Source organism: Agelaius phoeniceus, chromosome 2, assembly GCF_051311805.1.
Source record: "Agelaius phoeniceus isolate bAgePho1 chromosome 2, bAgePho1.hap1, whole genome shotgun sequence".
NCBI lineage: Eukaryota > Metazoa > Chordata > Aves > Passeriformes > Icteridae > Agelaius > Agelaius phoeniceus.
The window spans coordinates 116456343-116475003 of NC_135266.1; the positions used below are offsets into that span (position 1 = coordinate 116456343).

Below are 18661 nucleotides of genomic sequence, written 5' to 3' on the forward strand. Positions count from 1 at the left end.
CAAGTGGAGAGATCAGCATCTCTCCCATGCTGCTCTAAGACAGATTTTCCTTGGAAATACTCCTGAAGGACAAATCCAATCTTATCTCTTGATGACTTCCAGGAATGGGGCAGCCACAGCTTCTTTATGCAACCTGTGCCAGGGCCCAATCACTGTCTTGGGATTCTTGGGCATTGAAAAATGACATCAATTAAAAAAATTAATCTTGTCTCCCAAAATGGATGCATTTGAAAAGGTTTGAAATTAGGCTGGCCACAAAAAGACCTTTTTTTCCTCCCTAAGGAAGAAACTGGCTCTCCCAGGAGGAGACTACATGGACTCAAGGGATGAAACTTAGTCTATTTGATTTTGCAGTCACATGTAGAATCAGGAATCACTGAGGTTGGAAAAGCCCTCCAGGACCACAGAGTCATTAACCCAGCCCTGCCAAGTTCAAGGGTGAAACTAGAAGCTGCTCTGACACTTAATTCCCTCCATCAGCACTAAAACATCTGGGTTTGGCCACCCTGTGATGAGGATCTGGGCAGAAATAACAAAGAAAAACAAGAGAGCTGAGCAGGTAAAGCAGAGACTAAATCTGAGCCCATCCATCATCATCAGGAGAGCTCTTCCCACGATGGGGAGGAAGGGGAAGGAGCCATGGGGAACAATTGCTCCAGGGAAGGGGAAGCAGCATTGTTTGAGAGATTTAACAGAAAAGCCAATATAAACCAATCCCCCACCCCTCAAAAAAAGGAAAGAAAAAACATTCCCATAGCCTTTGGGAAGGCTCAGCTCCACCTTGACATCACACCCCCCTCTGAGCCAGAAGGGAAGAGAAGCCGCTTTGTTTGGCTTTTTTCCCCCCCAAGCTGCATTACCAGGCCTTTTCCCCAGGAAGGAAACCTTCCACACTCCCCTTCCCCTCCAGCCTCTCCTTATTCCAGCCCCCCAGGAGCCCTGACAGTGCAAGGAAACAGGAGAAAATGCAGCAGCTCCCCACTGGGCCAGGAACTCAAATCCTGGGACAGGAGGACCTCTGCAAGCCTTGCAGGAGCTTCCATGGGAAAGCAAGCAGACCTTTCACTGAGACAATTCCCCTCTTTCCAGCAGGAAAGAGCTGAGGGACAGCTGGGAGAGACAGGGCTGTGCACATCCCATGTGGAAGTGATCAAACTCCTGGCTCCGTCTCACTTATCTCAAGCTTCCCTGCTGTAACAGGATTGCAGCTGAATTTTACTCCACTTAAGCCCTTCCCAAAATACCTGTGCTCCTTTGAGGTACTTCTTCCCTTCATCAGGAGCTCTGCAGAAATTAAATCCTATTAGTGCATAAGTCTCATGCAATAACTGTGACATTCTGGGGATTTTCACTGGCAGGCTCAGCAAAAACCTTACCAGAGGAGAAGTCCTTGAAATGCCAGACATCCAAGGCATCTGAGGCTTCTTTCTGTGCCCAGGATTTAGTGCTAATCCCAGAGCTCCCCAGCCCTGCACTGCTGCATCTCAGCCCTGTCCCACCCTCCTTCCCTACCTTGGATCACTTGTGTCCCATCCCTGGAGGTGTCCAAGGCCAGGCTGGACGGGGCTTGGAGTAACCTGGGCTAGAGGAAGGTGTCCTGATAATTTCAAAGTCCCTCCCACCTAAACCAGTCTGTGATTCCAGGATTCCCAATCCCTCAAGGGAGAGGATTTTAATGGATCTCAAACGCTGCAGGAGCCTCCAAGTTCTTCACCACTTCCTTTTTTTAAGTGCTGGGAACATCAAATCTTTGCACCTCTTCCCAAAGCAAAGTGGACACACCTGCTTATCATCAACCAGCCCCATTATCTCTAAACCTTTCCCTACAAATGCCCTGTGTTCCAATGCTACAGCAGCAACACCAGGGCACACCCCACTCTCCTTCCATACTCCCAAGTTCCTAGAGATGCTCTGGAAATGGGCTTCCCCCCAACAGGCACCAACTGGGCAGATTTATCTGGGCTGCCCAGGCCCAGCAAGGAGAGGGACATGCCAGAAGCACAGATGTCACCCAGCTCCACTCCCACCTCTGCACTCCCAGGTTAGGGAGGCTGAGAGCCAGGCCCTGGAAAGCAAAACCCCTTTTCTGAAGTTCTCCCCACTTCTTTCCCTGCACAGAGGCAGAGCCCTGTTTCCAGGGAACATTTTCCACCCAAATGTGAAGGGAAGCAGCACATGATCCAACTCTGCCATCTGCTTTCAAGGGGCTTTGTCCTCTGAAAACTCACCAACCAAACAAAAAACACCCCCAAAACAACAAGGCCTCCCTTCCTTAACCGTAATTGGAAGCCCTGCAATAACTTTGGGAGGCAGAAGTCCTTAAAGGGCAGATATTTGCTGTCCATTATCTGAGACATCTTTCTAGGCTTCATTAAGCACATCACAAATTCACTTTTATCAGTGGAAGTACAGATGGCATTTGAGCTAAAGATGAGGATCCCATTTCCTTCCTTTAAAGCAAAAGGCAAACATCAGCAAGGGCTGCTGGGGTTAACCTTTAATTATTGCACAAGAAGCCCCAGTCCACAGCTCTAACAGGCTCTTCAGGCTTCAGAGCACTCTCAGGGCCTAAAAGCTCCAGGAGAGCTGGAGAGGGACTGGGGACAAGGGATGGAGGGACAGGACACAGGGCATGGCTCCCACTGCCAGAGGGCAGGGATGGATGGGATATTGGGAAGGAATTGTTCCCTGTGAGAGTGGTGAGGCTCTGGCACAGGGTGCCCAGAGAAGCTGTGGCTTCCTCATTCCTTGGGAGTGTCCAAGGCCAGGTTGGACAAGGCTTGGAGCACCCTGGATGATGAGCTGAGCTCATCATTAAGGTCCCTTCCAAATCAAATTCTGTGATTCAAGGATTGCTCCCACTCCAGGGAGAGCTTGGACCCCAAAGAAAAGGGCTGTAAATGAGATACAGCCAGCTCAGGGCCAGCCAATGCTGCATTTCATCCCATCCCAAAAGGAATTAAACCAGTTGATAAATAGAATTGAGGCTTTGGGACAGATGTGAGGGAGGCAAGTTGTGAAGCCAAGTGTGCATGGAGAGTGAGCACACGACAGGGGAAGAGGGAATCTCTTCAGGTCTTGTCCCTCAGATCCCAAACCACAGCTGAGCTGTGACATCCCCTCTCCCAGAGAAGCCTCCAGCTGTGGGATCTGGCACCAGGTCACCAGAGGAGGCTTTACCACACCTTGCTTAGCACCCCCCAAGAAAAAACCCGGACAAAACACATCCAAGTGAGAGTTTTCCTCATGGCCAGGCTTCCCAAGAGTGGGAATATTCTGGGAATAATCCCTGCCTGGGACTGGCTCTGCACAGAGCTCAGTTCCTCCTGTGAGCATCCAGGCTGTGGCAGCCCTGCACCTTTCCACTTCCCTGCTGTAAAACTGAGTTATTCTGAGCTCAGAACTGACACCAAGTCAAGCTCCATCTGCTTCCACCACGATAAAGATTCCTCTGAGGTTGCTCTGCTGAGCTGCCACAGCTCCCAGCTCAGGGTTTATTCTGAGCTGGGTGCAAGGCAGAGTTTTTGTGCTTTTTAACTGCTCAGCCCAGTGCTATGCACAGCATCAGCAAATGGGGAGTCTGGAGCAAGGAGAAAAGCACAACCATGACAGGAAAAACTCAGGACATGGCTCCTTCCAAAGCCATTTTTTGCCACATAGAAGTTCCACAATTTCAGCAGAGCCAGAGAAGCATCCCACCCACACAATTTAATTCAGAGCTTGTTTTAAATTAAGCTGTTAAAAAACTATCAAGAGGTGCAACAGCAGGGTAAGAAAGCAAATGCCACAGCAGCATTATCTTTGTACCCAACAAGAAACAGGATGAAAAAGACTCAAGGAGTGTATTTCTGAAAGCAGAGAGGTTTTATGGAGAGCTGGAGGAGCAGAGGAAGCCGAGCAGCAGCACAGCAGGTGGGCAGGCAGGGACTCAGGAGCAGGATTTGCTCCAGACAGAGACAAATCACCAGCCACCAAGAGCTTGGGTGACAAATCCATTTGTGCTGGATAAATAAGGACAGCCAAGCCAAGCCAAGCTTGCTCATGGCCAAAACCAGCAGCAGGTCAAGGGCTGCCTGCAGAGTCACTGCCCTGGGTGACAACTCAGAGGTGACATGTCCCTGTCACTGTCACAGCACCCTGTGGGAAGCTCTGCTGCACCCCCAGCTCCTCCAGAGCCCAAATCAGCACTGACATTTCTAGAGATGCTGTCAGCAGCACCGTTTGGGCAGCCACCCATCCATGCACTGCCTGTGGGCTGGGCACAACCCTCAGCTCTGCTCTGGGGCTGCTCACCTGGAGAGGAGAAAGAGCCAAAGAGAGCTCAGAGCCCCTTCTTGTGCCTAAAGGGGCTCCAGGAGAGCTGGAGAGGGACTGGGGACAGAGGATGAAGGGACAGGACACAGGGAATGGCTTCCATGCCAGAGGGCAGGGATGAGGTCAGGATCTTGCTGGACCAGCAGTGCAAGGTCCTGGACTGCCAGGAAAACATAAACCTGAGTGACACACAGAGTTCTGTCACTGCTGTCCCCAGCCTGGCAGCAAATAAACTCACACCACAGGGAAGACCTCTGGGAGATGACATCTATCATAAATAGAATTGAGGAAAGAGAAAATTTCCTTTATTCTCACCTTTTAGTCTGGGTGGACTGATTACTTTGGGGACACTGGATATTCCCTTGGGGTCTGGACCCAGAGAAGCCTCAAACTCTCTCCTGACAAATCAATTTTCACTTTCTTCTGGTTTTTTCACCCCAAGAACAGCTTATAGGTTGTCCTAAGGAGACCCATGTTCAGTGTGAAGCAGCACATTTTTGCCAACAATCTTTCAGAGATCTGAGTGGTGCTGTTGGTATTCCACCCCCAGAGGGAGGTTATTCCTGGGAACCAGCAGGAGCTTATTCCTGGGATCTCCTGTGCTCAGCATCCCCCTCTCACAGGAAAGGGCCACTTCCAGATGGAAATCCAACACATTCCCTGCTCCCAAATCGTTCACAGAGCACCCCAGAGCCTGAGAACCAGGGCTGGGGGGAGCAGCAGGGGCAGGTTCAGCTGCCAGACACCTCCACGTGCCAATGGCTCTCAGGGAAAAGTGGCCAAAAACAGCTCAGACACCTCCACCCAACCCCATAAAACTGGGATTTTACTCCTATCCCATTTATCCATGGGATAAATGCCTCCTCCACACCCCTCAGTCATTGCAAGCAGGGAGCTGAGTGGGTTTGGAGAGCTCTGTTACACTCCCAGGTCACCAAAGTGCACTCAGGATGAATACAAACAACACTCAGGGAATGGGTTTTAGTTGCACAGCACCCCTGGTGAGCAGCATCCCATGAGCTGGTGAAGCACTCCCTGTGTCACTGCTGCAGTAGCAGCAGGATTTTCCAATTGCCACCTCCACACCCTGGTGGTCCCAAAGATGCTTTGGGAGCTGGGATTGTTGGCTCAGGCTAAACCAGAGCCCTGTGCCAAACACCTCCCCCTGCAGAGCTCCCAGAGCTGTTTTGGGCAGGTTGTGGCCAAAACTGAAGGTATTTCTGGTATCTGCTGAATGTCCATCATGGCAGGGAAATAAATAATCACAAAACAAGGGTTCATCTTCAGGCTTTTGTACTGGGGAAAAACCTGCTAGAAAGGAAAAGAGAAGGAGAAAAACTACTACAGATTGCATTATTCCATTTTGTCAGTAGGCCTGTGTCAGTGATCACAGCAAAGAGCAACAATTAAAGCAGAGCAAAAATTCTGTAGTTAAATGCTGGAACCAGGCAGAGGCTCCCAGCCAGCATTTTCCAGACCCCCTCTCCCACCTCAGCCTGCACCACCCCCTAAAAACCTAACAATCAAAGGGGTTCTATCAGAAGGCAAAGAGCAGCACTCACAGAGGTGGATTAATGGGAACAAACCTCAAGGAAAAAATCAATCTCTATATCTGCCTTTCTGCAGTAGCCAAGAGTTCACACCCTCACCTTGCCCCATCAAAGCAGTGCCATGTCCTTTATTTTTTTTTAAATAGCTAGAAAATATACCTATTTTCTTGGCCAAAAGCACTGATGGCTGCAAGGAAAAGAGGGATGATCCCAAATCTTTTCAATATCTGACACCTTTCCTCCCAGAGTTATCATCAGAGCATCACCCTAAGTTATTTCACATTATCTGAGGACAAGTAACAAATGATTTCTTTGTGGTGCTCCAGTGTTTCTCCATTTAAAAGGTAGGATAAAAAGCTCAGTCCTTCCCTGTTCCCATGGAGAAACAGGAGGGAGATGGCACAAGCAAGAGCAAAACCTCCAGAGTTCCAGGATGATCATGGCAGACAGTTCTTAATTTGATTTTTCATCACTTTAGAGTTCTCTAAAAGCCAGACAAGTGGCAAACCCTTTTTTCTCTTTTTGCCACATCTGTAAATGATGGGCAAAATGGAAAGATCAGACTCTACAAAAGGCTTCAGCTCTAACGCAAGAAAAATATTTAAAAACGAAAAATAAGAAAAATATTTAAATAAAATATTTTTAAATAAAAATGCCCTCATGTTGCATGGCAGGGAGAGGATTTATTACTGCTGGGACACAGGACTTTCCTCACAGGCTGCCTTCCCAAATTCCCAATCCTCCCACCTGGCAGAGAGCCCTGGGGGGAATCCAGACACCTCAGCAGTCCCTGTACATCCACTCACAGCATCATTTACTTCCAAGCTCAGCCACTTGCAGCAATATTTATTTTTGTAATCCCAGCTCCAGTGCCTCAGCCCAGCACTTGTTCTCAACAGCTCTGCCATTTAGCAAGCATTAAACCTGATGGGGCATGAGACAGAACAGGGTTTTCCTCACAGCCCTGTCCAAGAGCTGACAGCCACAAGTCTTTTAGGCAGTATTTATTTCATACCTTTCCTTCACAGGAAAAAAACCCCAAAAAACAGAAAAAAAAATGTAACAGCCTTTTGGAATCAAACATATGGGATCAGTCACCAAATGTGGCCAATTTGGGAGCAGAATATCTCATAAGCTTCAGGCAATGCTGAAATACAGCAGTAAGTTTTAGGGTGGCCAGACAAAAGCAAGCAGGCTGCCCCACAGTTGTATTTCACTTCCAGCTTGAAGTTTCCAGAAAACCCCTTCTAAAAAGGAGGAATTGGGTCAGGGGTCCAGTTTGCAGCTCTCCTTGTTAAAAGGAGATTTGAGGTCACTGCAACCCCTTCCTTCTGTGTTTCCTGGCTGTGGTTTTTAAACCAGAGAAATGTGGCAATGCCTCAGTCCTGAGGGGTTGGAGCTCTCAGAAGCACCAAGGATGCTCCTTCTCCCCATCTTTACAGTCAATCCAGATACAACCATCAGCAGATCAAGTCTGGAAGAAACCAGATGGCTTTGCTACGTCAGGCACTGGAATTGCACAGCCCCAGAAACTCCTGTTCCCACTTATTTTAACTCTGGCCCTTTGGGATCAGGCTGCTCTGACAAAGCCCAGGCAGAGGCACCAGGGGCTGATAAAGCCCATGAGCTGCTCACACAGCTGAGAGCAGCAAGTGCTAGCTGGGAAAATTGGGAACAATTTGGGAGGTTCAGGGTCAGGCTGACCTTGGGCACAGCAAACAGAATTTGCTCCCACTTTTGTCCAAACCCATCTCCTCAGCAGCTCCAGGCAGGGCTGATTTTCCTCAGATTAAGCCCAGCTCAGGCAGCCTAAAGCCTGGCTTTGAGAGGGACAGGACACAGGGAATGGCCTCCCATGGCCAGATGGGATTTTGGGAAGGAATTCTTGCCTGTGAGGGTGGGCAGGTCCTGGCACAGGTGCCCAGAGAAGCTGTGGCTGCACCTGGATCCCTGGCAGTGTCCAAGGCCAAGCAATTCTCTTCACCCTTTGGCACCTTCAATCCAATGTTTTCCCACCCTTGCAGAGGTCAGAGCCCTGAGGTGATGCAGGAAATCTGTGCTCCCTGCACTGGTGTTCAAAACCACCAGGATTTCCTTCTCTGAGCAAAGAGCAGCCTGGAGAGATGCAAGAATCCCTAAACTTAACTCACAGCATCCTTAAGTTTGGAAAACACCTCTAAGATCTTTGAGTCCAACCAGTAACCTGACTCTGCTGTGTCCAGCACTAAACCATGTCCCCAAGTGCCACATCTGCACCTCGTTTTGGAGATGTGACACCTCCAATCCAGCCTGTTCAATCCATGCTGAGAGCAGCCACCACCTCATTACCCACACAGAGAACACACAACCACCAGGCAGCTGCCTTCCAGTTCACCCAAAATTGGATCTGAAACCTTGCAGTTCACAAACCTCGATCCCAAAATTAGATTTGAAAACTTTGAAAACCAAACCAAACATCCCAAAAACTCAGAAAAAAAAACAGGAAAAAAACAAGAAAAAAAAAAAAAGGAAAAAAAAAAAAATCAGAAAAAAAAAAAAAAACAGAAAAAAAACCCAGAGGGAAAAAAAAAAAAAAAACAGGAAAAAAGAAAAAAAAAACCAGGAGGAAAAAAAAAAACCAGAAAAAAACACAGAAAAGAAAAAGAAAAAAAATAAAAACAAAATTAAAAATTAAAAAAAAAAAAACCCATAAAAAAAAAAAGAAGAAAATCACATCGGAGGGGGACTTACAGAGCAGCAGCAGCAGTCCGAACACAATTGCTGCTTGGATGTGGTGTGCTGAGGGAGCCAGGGCAGCCTCATCCCTGAAGCCCTGCTGATATTCAGGTTTAATAGTGCTGATAAGGGCAAGCTGGAACAGCTCTTACGCACTGCAGGTTTTATCTGTGGCACAGCACACTTGTTACAGACCCTCTCTTATCAGCACTGCAAATATCAGCCCAGATAAGGGGAGGCACAAAATGCCTGGGAAGGTGCACAAACTGGAGCAGGCACGTTGGGGTTTTTGACTCAGCTGCTCTTGTTCCTCACCTTGTGTTCCCCCCACAGCTCCACATCCGGCCCCAAAACTGCTCCAGGAGAGGAGCAGAGCAGGATTCAAGCCAGTCCTTAGGATCTGTCCCTCCAGGGAACCCTGCAGATGAGCTGCAAAGTTCAGGGAAATAAGGAAAAAGCCATTATTTCCCCTGAGCTGGGAGAGAAGTCAAAAGAGCAAAGTGATTTCCTCACGGGTCCAATACAGCTCAGTATAACCAATGACCCCAGAAATTTGGATTTAAGGACACTGTTGAACCCCTTCTGTCATGAGAGTGAGCTGAGCCTTTCAGAAACATAGAGGACACAAAAATTCAAGCTTATTGTGGTGCTAGAAGTGGATCTGTACCTGCTCATCACAGGGCAGCTCTGAAAGCCTGGACACCAGGTTAGAGCTTCCCAACAAGCCCCCAGGCTTCCCTCCTGAGCCACATTCCCACTCTAACCCTGAGGTGGCCATCACATCAGCTCCAGGAGGGATTTCCAGCCCAGCAGGAGCTCCCAGGTCCCATCCAATCTTGCCATGAACAAGCCAGCCTTCCTCCTGGCACCTCTCAGCAGCAGGGAGCATCCGAAGGAGCCATCCCCCTGCCCCAAGGGACACTAAGGCAGAGATTCCCTTCCCAGAACGATTCTCTGCAGCTGCTGAGGCTCAGCAAAGGCCAGGACAAGGCTTGGAGCTGAAACCTGCCCAGGTACACAGCCAGGGAAGGACAATCCCCTCCCACACTGCTCCATCCCTCTAATCCCACAAGCAGCTTTCTATCTCTTGGCAGAGCAGAACCATCCCAGGAGCCCTGGCAGGGTTTGTGTTTGGGGAACTCACAGCCCAGTGACCTTGTGAGGCACTAAGGGCTCTCCCTGCCAGCTTCAGGCACACCAGAGCAGCTTTATTCCCACCACATCAACATCTCAACATCTTCAGCTGTCTCACAGCACATTCCTTTAGCACACAGCTCTCCCAGAGCAGGAGCCTGGAGATCCAAATCAAAAAAAACCCAAAAACAAACACATCCCTACGCAGAGGAGACAGATTAGGGAACAGTTGTGATAAGGGAAAGCATCTCCAGCCGAGCTGTCAACCTTGCACTTTAAATCAGCCTTTTAATGAGGGCTGCAAGCTCTCTGCCTCTGGGTGATTAACTCCCAGCTAAAGAGGAGCTGAGCTGCTTCATTCTGAAAGCAGATCCTGCCTCCAGCATCCAGGAAGGAGCAGGAAAGCAGGAGATGATCCTGCAAGCTGTCAGCCACCACCAACTGATGCCAAAGCCCATGCAGGGAGGGGAAATCACCCCAAAAACGAGAGCCTGCCACCACTCTGTATTCACAGAGCATCAAATACAGCAGAGCAAGTGGGGTGGCAGTTCCCAGCTCCAGGGCACAGGGAAAAAGGAGACAGCAATATCTGTATTTCTGGCAGGCATTTTGGTATCTAAGAGCTGGAAAACAGGGATTACAAATCCAGTGTCCCAAGTGCAGAGCAATCCTTGATGATGAGTGTAATTTGCATGTGAACAGGAACACATCTAAAAATAGGTGTTTGAGAAAGTCTCATCTCACCTCTTGGCTTGATGAATTCCAGGGCTCCCAAATCCCCCAAATGCACAGATCTCAAGGACTGTTCAGGCACTATTGCTGTGCAGATCTCTAAGATCAGCCATGGATGGAGAAATCCACCCAAATACCAGAGAGTGCCCCCAGCACAGGGGTAAATCCCTGTAAACAAACCTAAGCCCTCCCAGGGACTGGGTTTAAGCTGTAACCTGGGAAGCCCCCAGCCCTATCCTGCTCCTTGGGGAAGCACTGGGGATACAGATCCCAGTTTTATCCCCATTCCCCAAGGTTTTTCTCAGACAAGAGCCCTGCAGTCAGCACACGGGGCTGAGATGGGGTCACACACAGGGACACCCCCAAGAGCCACATCCCTCCCTCCTGGCAAGGTCCAGGGCAATTGCACAGCACAGCAAGCCAGCCCTGAGCCTCAAATCCTCTCCAAGCTCTTAAGTGCCCTGCTCAGGATTAGTCCTGCTTCCCAAGAATCCTGTGGAACACCCTGAGCATCCTCGGGCCCTGTCAGGTGCCAATTCCCAAGTCAGGAAATTGAATGCATTTTGTTTTGCTGCAGTTCTGCAGAACACTGACTTGATTTCAGACTTGATTTATGATTAGGTGGCTGTCAGCTCAAGAGATTCATCAATACCAGCTAAGTGGCCCAAATATAATCTCCTAGAGTGGCTCAGGAGAACACGTGGATGTTGGAGAGTACAACCAGTCCATTACATCTTTTTAAAGGCTACACCCAAAAATACCTATTAGAGGAAACTCTGGATTTCACCTTGGACTATTTCAGTCACATACAAGCTGCTTTCCCTGGGCAAACGTGAGCCTGAAACTCAGCACAGCTAAAAACAGCCAAGGACCAGAATATTTCTGCTCTGTGCATTTCACCTCGGGCTGGGGGAGGGACAAGTTTCATTTCACCTCAGCGAGGAGGAAGGGGAAGCAAAACACAGGGGCCAGATATTTATGAAGAGGATTTACAAGTTGCAGCAGCATTTTAAGAGAAGCAGCAGGATTTAAGATAAATAAATAATTTAAAGGCAAGCTGACATCTAAGGGGGAAAGTGGGAGACAAAAAGCTGCTTTGGCACAGCACCACGTGGTAAAACTCTGAAAGTGAAACAGATTCTTCTGAGCATTCCCAGCCAAGAAGAGAATAAACTTACAGTTCATCACCTCCAGGATCCAGCAGCCTGGACCCCAAGCTCCTCATGGAAAGTGTGGCTCCAACACAGAGAGAGATGCAGAGAGGAAAGGAGGGTTCAGGTCTGTCATGACTAAGGAATTACACTAAAACCAGTCCAGGCTCTTTCCAAGGAAGAGATTAACCATCAGCAGGGCTCTGCACAGATGGGGACAGAGCTGGTGCCCAGCTTTGTGCAGCACCCCAGGAAAGGTGCAATTTCCCCCTCTCCTATCCTAGTTCATTCTTCATCCAGCAGGGAGAAAAAGAGAAATAAAACCAGATCAAGAGTCACACCCACAAAAAATAGTCCAAAAAAGAAACATTTTCATTTTCGTTTTTCATCATCAGGACCAATCCTGCCCAAAGACCAGGAGAACAATAAAAAAGACAGAGCTCAGTCCTAACCTGAAATGGATTCCACATGTGGAAACATGGAATGCATGGAGGCACAGGCACAAAAACCTTCCCAGCTGCCACCCCAGAAGCTCCTTGTTTGAACACCCTTCAGAGGAACACTCTGTACCTTGAAACCACTCCCTAGCAGAAATCTTCTACAAATATTTAATTGCATATAAAAAATGAGACCTTTTTTTGTTGTTTGTCAGGCTATTGAGCAACGACAGACTATTGCACCAAATATTCAGGCAGTTGTCCTGCCAGTATCTGTGGGTACTTCTGGAGGAAGTGGAGAGAACACAGTGGTTTGCTAAAGAGGAAAAAGCAGCAAAGCCAAACACCAATGTGCAGCAATTTAATATATATATATATTTTTTAAAGTCAAGACATGCATTAAAGTAGCTGTATCTAATCACTGTTTATAGAGGGGCTGGCAGGCAAAGGCAACTGCCATAAAGTCTTTCAAATCCCTTTTCCCAGCATCATGCTCAGAATGTTCCTGCAAAGGGCTGTTAGGCACCAGGAGCAGGGCTGGAGGGGGAATATTTGGTGTGGGAAGAAGGGAGGGGGATGAGGTGCCTGGCTCCTAAACCCACCCCGGGGCAGAGCTCCTCGGGAGGAGGTGGCAGCTCCGTGTGCTCCTCAGCACGGACAAGGAATGGGCTCCTTGGTGTGACACTGCCCTCTCCTGAGCACAGGGGACTGCTCAGCTCACACCCAGCCCAGAACGAGGATTTTGGGGAGCCTTGAAACACCCTACAACAAATAAAGTGAGACACCACTCACCCACAGCAGCGCCAAGCATAACCCACAGCAGCAGCACTGGCTGGGGTGCAGGACAAGACTCAAACACCCCAACTTGAGCTCGTTGGAGTCTAATTAGCAGCAGCTGCAGCCTAATGAAGCAAAGTGGCTGCCAGGTGGATCCCATCTCTTCATCTCAGAGGGTGGAACTGGAGGAACTTTAAGGTCCCTTTCAACCCAAACCATCCCACAAATATCAGAGTGAAGGTGCAAAGCATCTCAGGGATAGGAGCACAACCTCTGTGGGTGCTTCATCTCAAGAAAAAGGAGATTAAAACCAGCACTGCAGACTCCAAGGAAAGCATGTTGCTACCCCACTGTGTTTGTAGGAAAGCTGCTCTCAGGAGGAGCCCTAAGTGCCCCTCCAGGTCCAGCCCCACCTCCCCACACAAGCCCTGAGCTGCACCAGGAGTATTTCAAAGGTACAATCATTGCCTTTTATCTTCACCCTCGGGAAGACTCACAGAGCAAGTCAAAGGACAATATTCCCCCCAGGTGTGTCTGGTTAAAGGGCACCCAGACCTAACTTCCAGCACCTGTGAGCATCAAAGTGCCTCTAACAGAAATCAGGATGAAGGAGCCACCTGCTCCCTGCATCTTTAACCTCCAACTACAACAGCACTTGCACCTGTGAGTTACTCCAACCCACATGTTAAAAACCCACAAAAAACACCCCTAAATATACTGATTTTGGCATGGTGATTTCAAGGCAGTTACTTGAGATCAAATACACCTGGGTACACGCTTAATGGGTAAAAGTACAACAAAGGGTTGTCCCTTCACAGCTGGTTCTGTGTCTCGTTATAACCTTCCTGGTTTATCAAGCAATTTATTGCTTTGCTAAAAACCAAACTCTTTGTCATTAATTCTGAGCCAGCAGTTTCTGAATCTACAACATGACACCAAATCAATTGATCTGACCAAGACTCATTTTCCTTCCAAGACAAACACCAGGCGTGCTTTGCCAAATTCATCGCAGGGAAAAGTGTAACAAGCAGAACATGCTCATTTAGTAAAAAAAGTACAGCTTGACAGAGACACCCACTCTAAAATTAACTCTGCCATCAAAGCAGAGCTTCTATTTGCCTCTGAAGAAGCACCTCCTAAATCACAGAGAAATATTCTGCAGCTCCACATTGCTGGGGTATCAGCGCGAAGATGTTTCAAAGCTTGGCAGAGGAGGATATGTTAAAATAACAGGCTTTAAGGAGTCAGGATGCATCACTGCTCAGGTGGATAAAGGCTGGCTAATGAATTAATGGACCATTTTCCATAGCAATCTGATGAGGAAAATGGACATGCCAGACAAAATGCGAGGCAGGAAATCCATTTACCTCAGCTTTTCCCCGGCCACACCTGCCAAGTGTAAGCTGGCAATTTGAAGAAGAGAGAAGGCTGTTATCCTGTATGGGTGATCCAAACCCCAAAAAAGCTCTGTAAGAAGCAGCACCACTCTGACTTGTACTTGCTAATCAGCAGCAATCTAAATTTCCTGGCAGCTGGAGCATCCTGAGGAGACTCCAGCACCCTGGATTTAACGTTCTCCGTGTACAATGTAACTTTCTAATGGAGAAAAATCTGCACGGGCTCCTTCCCACCAGGACAAAGAGCCAGCAAAGAGAACCATAATTGATTATTTTGTAAGTTTCACATGCAGCATGGCTCTGCCTGTTCCTGACATCTATCCCTAATCCCTCTCCAGCCCCAAAATAACCCTTAAGCCAACACGATTACACACAACAAGAGCGGCTGTAAGGACCCAGCCCTAAAATCCCAGAGCACGGCGAGTTCCACACAGCCAGGTTTTTCCTGGCTGCAGAATCCCCATTTCCATCTTGCCAGGGGTGAAATTTCACAGCTTCCACACCAGGAATTGCTCCAGCAGCCCTTTTCCAGAGCAAGGCTCACATGCCGACTGCAACTCCTCCATGCCCAGTTTTCCGGGCGGGGAACAGACAGGACGTGGGTGAGGGTTTCAATAAAACAGCAACGGGACGATTTCCCCCCTCTATTTTCCCTCAATTACTCTTTTTTTTTTAATTAGTTTCTTTGCCAATCATCAAGAGAAAGTGACACCCTCTTATATTCACCTTTTTCACCCTCCCTGCTCAGTGCTTGCTGGACATTTGGTGTCTTTAAGCTGCCGGGGAATGTTGCCAGGAGCCATCCAGGACATCCCTGAGCATCCTCAGGGAGCTGGATGGGCGCTGAGCGCTCCTCCAGCTGGACCAGTAACAATAAATAAATAAATCCCTCTCGGGATTGTGCTGCCTCAGGATTTTACAGCTCCGGACAACAGCGGGGTGAAGCCCTGGAACGACGGGACGCTGCAGATGCCATCATTTCACACCAAAACGGAGCGCTCCCTGTTAAACACGCAGGGCCCGAGGAGAACAGCGCTGTCCGGATCCACACGCGGACACTTTGGGGGTCTCGGGGACCGGAGGGGGCTCCCCGGGACCTCTCCCCGGGTGGGTGCCCACCCACATCCCCCAGCACCGGGAGCACCCGCTCGCATCCCCGACTTGGCTCGGGATGCTGGCGGCCCGAGGTGGGGAGGGGGCACACAGGGCAAGGAAACACAAACACCTTTGGGGCACGCAAAAGAAACACCTTTGGGCGCAAAAGAAACACCTTTAGGGACAAAGCAACGCGGCTCCGGACAGCGCAGCACCTTCTGGAGGTGAAACCAACCCGGCAGCGCTGTCCCACCCGCAGCCGCTCAGCATCACCCCGCAGCCCGCAGGGGGATGCGGGCAGCCCCCAGCCCAGCCGCCCTCCCTTCCCCTCCCCTTTACCTGCAGCCGCCGGGAAATGCGCCAGGTTGCCGAGCCCCGCGGAAGGGCAGCCCGGCCCCGGCGGCAGGGCAGTGCCAGGGCCGGCAGCGAAGGGCGCAGGGACGGCGCTGGCACGGCCGCGGCCCCGGCCCCGCAGCCCAGCCCGGCTCGGCTCGGCTCGGGAGCGGGGCGGGCGCTGGGCCGGGCGGCTCCGCCCCGGGCGGCGCGGGAGGAGCGCAGGGACGGCAGCAGCAGCAGCAGGAGGAGGAGGAGAAGAAAAGGAAGCTGCACCCAACTGTGGGGAGTTCTCTTTTGGGCTGCGAGCGAACCCCGCAAGGGTTCCGATTTGGGGGGGCAAGGGAAGGGTTGGAGCACCCCTTGGCGCTGTGCCGGGGGTTTGGGAATGCTGAGCCCCTAAAGGGCGGCGAGCACCCGGGAATCACAGAATGAGTTGGGGTGGAAGGGAACTTAAGGATCATAGCGTTCCAACCCCCCTTTCCACCGTCCCGGGTTGTTCCAAACCTGTCCAGCCTGGCGTTGGACACTTGCAGGGATAGGGCAGGTGGGATGTTCTGTGTTCCTACCGGGGTGGATAAAAACAGCCAAGTGCAGGTTTGGGCTTTGCAGCCTCCTGATTTCTCCCCACCTTTCCAACTCACCATTTTTTTCTACCCCCTTTATCACCTGCACCTGGTCCTACGTTAGATCCTGAACTCCCAAGTGTGCAGGTGGACCTGATCTCCACTCTGAGGCCACCCTGCTGTAGCATTCTGGGGGAAGGATGAGTGTTTTGTTGGATCTACACCATGCTCAGGACTTGTTTTCCTCACACTGCAGCAGCTCAGGTTATTTGGGATGAGAAGGATGCCCAGGCCTGCCCAGCACAGTGGCCAAAACTCAGCTGTGTCCTGGCTGTGAATCCTTTGCCCTTCTCTATGCAAGGTGACAAAACACTTGGCTGACAGCAATAGATTCATTTTTTTCCCTGTAAATTGGCCATTTCCCACTTTTTTGGCCCAGCCCTGAAGTAGAGACTGATCCAAGCAGAGCAAAAGGGATGTGCTGTCAAAATAGCCAGCAAGCACAAGCCAAATGCCAGACTCCTCTTTACTGAGGCAGACTAAGCTGAGAGGTCGCTGGCAACTGGCTCTTTTCCTCAGAGAAACAGAAATAATCCTGCTGCACCCAGCAGTAAGGAAAGACTGCAGGTGAAAAACCAGAATTTAGATTCTGATCCAAGTAATGACCAGCACAGCAGAGGAGCTGTGGGGTTGAGGTACAGGCAGCTGTCCTGGCAGCCCTTTGCCAAGTGCTTCTCCTTCTAGCACTGCTGACAGGAGATACTTCCGAATCACAAGCCTGAGAGCTGTGATTCCCTTAAATCCTGATGGAAATCTCTCCTGTGGGAGCATTTTATTTATTGTGGTTGTGGGTCCACAGCAGAGCTTCAGGATGTGTTTTCCTGCAGGCTTGGGGTAGATGTGCAGGAGGGGACGGGACAGATGCAGATATTCCAAGGCACATAACAAAGTCTGGTGCCTTTGCCAAACTCTAAACATCCTTGGTTTTGTGCCTAAGGATTGCCTTTTAACTTCAGCAGAAAGAGTTCAGCCCTTTGTAAGATCAAGGGGAAAATCTTTTTTTCTGGCACCAAGAGGAAATACTCTTCAAACTCATGAGGTTCCAGAAATCCTGCAGATGCTCCCAGCACCAGCCAGTCAGTTCCTTACAGCATCCATTTGCTGAGGAAAATGCCTCTGAAAAGAGACAGAGTTTGCACATTTTCAGAATATTTCTGTGACTTGGCTGGTTGAATCTGACACAGGATCCTGCCAGGACGCAGGGCTGGGGAAGGATTTGTTCTCCAGCCACTCCAAGCAGCTGTGAGGACAAGGACAAAGCAAAGATGAGCAGAGGGACCACCTTTGCCCCCTGAAAGCAGCACTTTGGCTGCTAAGGGCCATGCAGTTTCAAAGCAAAGCCACTGAAGGAAATTGACCATGAATTTCCATGCAGCCTCTAGGAAAACAGATGCAATTTTGGACAGGGAAGGTTGGTTTCAGATTTATAAGCTCCTTGTCCTGTGCTGAGAGCCTTGAATGCTCAAAGTTACTTTAAATATCTCCCTTTGGCATGGGAGGGAATTCTGCTGTGCTCATTCCTCACGTTTCCAGCCAGCTTCGCTTCCAAAGGATGCAGCTGTAAAGGCCTCCTGGACACCCCTGGTGACACTCCCTGTGTGTGATTCCCTGTTTAAACTCCTCCTTTAGGACCTGGCTCAGCTCTAAACCAGGGCTGACTTTGGGCATTTCACACCACATCCTGAAAGTGTTTTGTTATGTGCTTATGGAAGGGAAAATTCCTCCAGAAGGGACATTTCTGTTTCCTGGCAGGGAAATATGAGGCTGGCAGCTCAGAAGGGCATCAAGGCAAATGCTCAGAGGAGTCACTGCTCTGGTCTTTGGTTGGGATGGATGGGGAGGGAGATGCTGCAGTTTCCTACAAGAGTGGGATCAGGAGGAATGGGCTGGTTAATCCTTAAACTCAGCACCAGCCTCCTCCAAGATAAAAGTGCTGTTCTATCCCCTCTGTGGGCAGAAAAAAACCCTTTTCCTCCTCCCAGGCTCACAGGGGGGGAAGTCTTTGCTGGAGAAACACCCTCCTGAGCAGTCCAGAAGACCCAGACATGGCTATGGACACTTCCAGAGATGCAGGGGCAGCCACAGCTGCTCTGGGCACCCTGTGCCAGGGCCTGCCCACCCTCACAGGGAAAACTCCCTTCCCACTATCCCATCCATGCCTGCCCTCTGGCAGTGGGAGCCATTCCCTGTGTGCTGTCCCTCCATGCCTTGTCCCCAGTCCCTCTGCAGCTCTCCTGGAGCCCCTTCAGGCCCTGCAAGGGCTCTGAGCTCTCCCTGGAGCCTTCTCAGAGATGTCAGAGCATGTTGGATGTTCCCTTCTCTGCATTTGCTGCTGCACTCCTGGGCAAAACAAGGCAGGGTCTGGTGACAGCACAGCAGACTCCCCATGGCTTTTTTGGG

The 18661-nt window shown here is 49.9% G+C and overlaps 1 protein-coding gene across 3 annotated transcripts in view; it reads right to left on the reverse strand.

Moving 5' to 3' along the window:
- The window catches only part of GDPD5 (glycerophosphodiester phosphodiesterase domain containing 5), a 101489-nt gene extending 85649 nt beyond the window's left edge, over positions 1-15840 (reverse strand). For 2 of the 3 annotated variants that reach the window (XM_054655100.2, XM_054655101.2), the window contains exon 1: positions 15642-15839. The gene's annotated coding sequence lies outside the window, so the exon portion shown is untranslated. Of the gene's footprint in view, positions 1-15641 lie in introns of all 3 variants that reach the window. The other variant, XM_077174604.1, reaches the window with a different exon arrangement.
- Positions 15841-18661: the final 2821 nt, after the last annotated feature.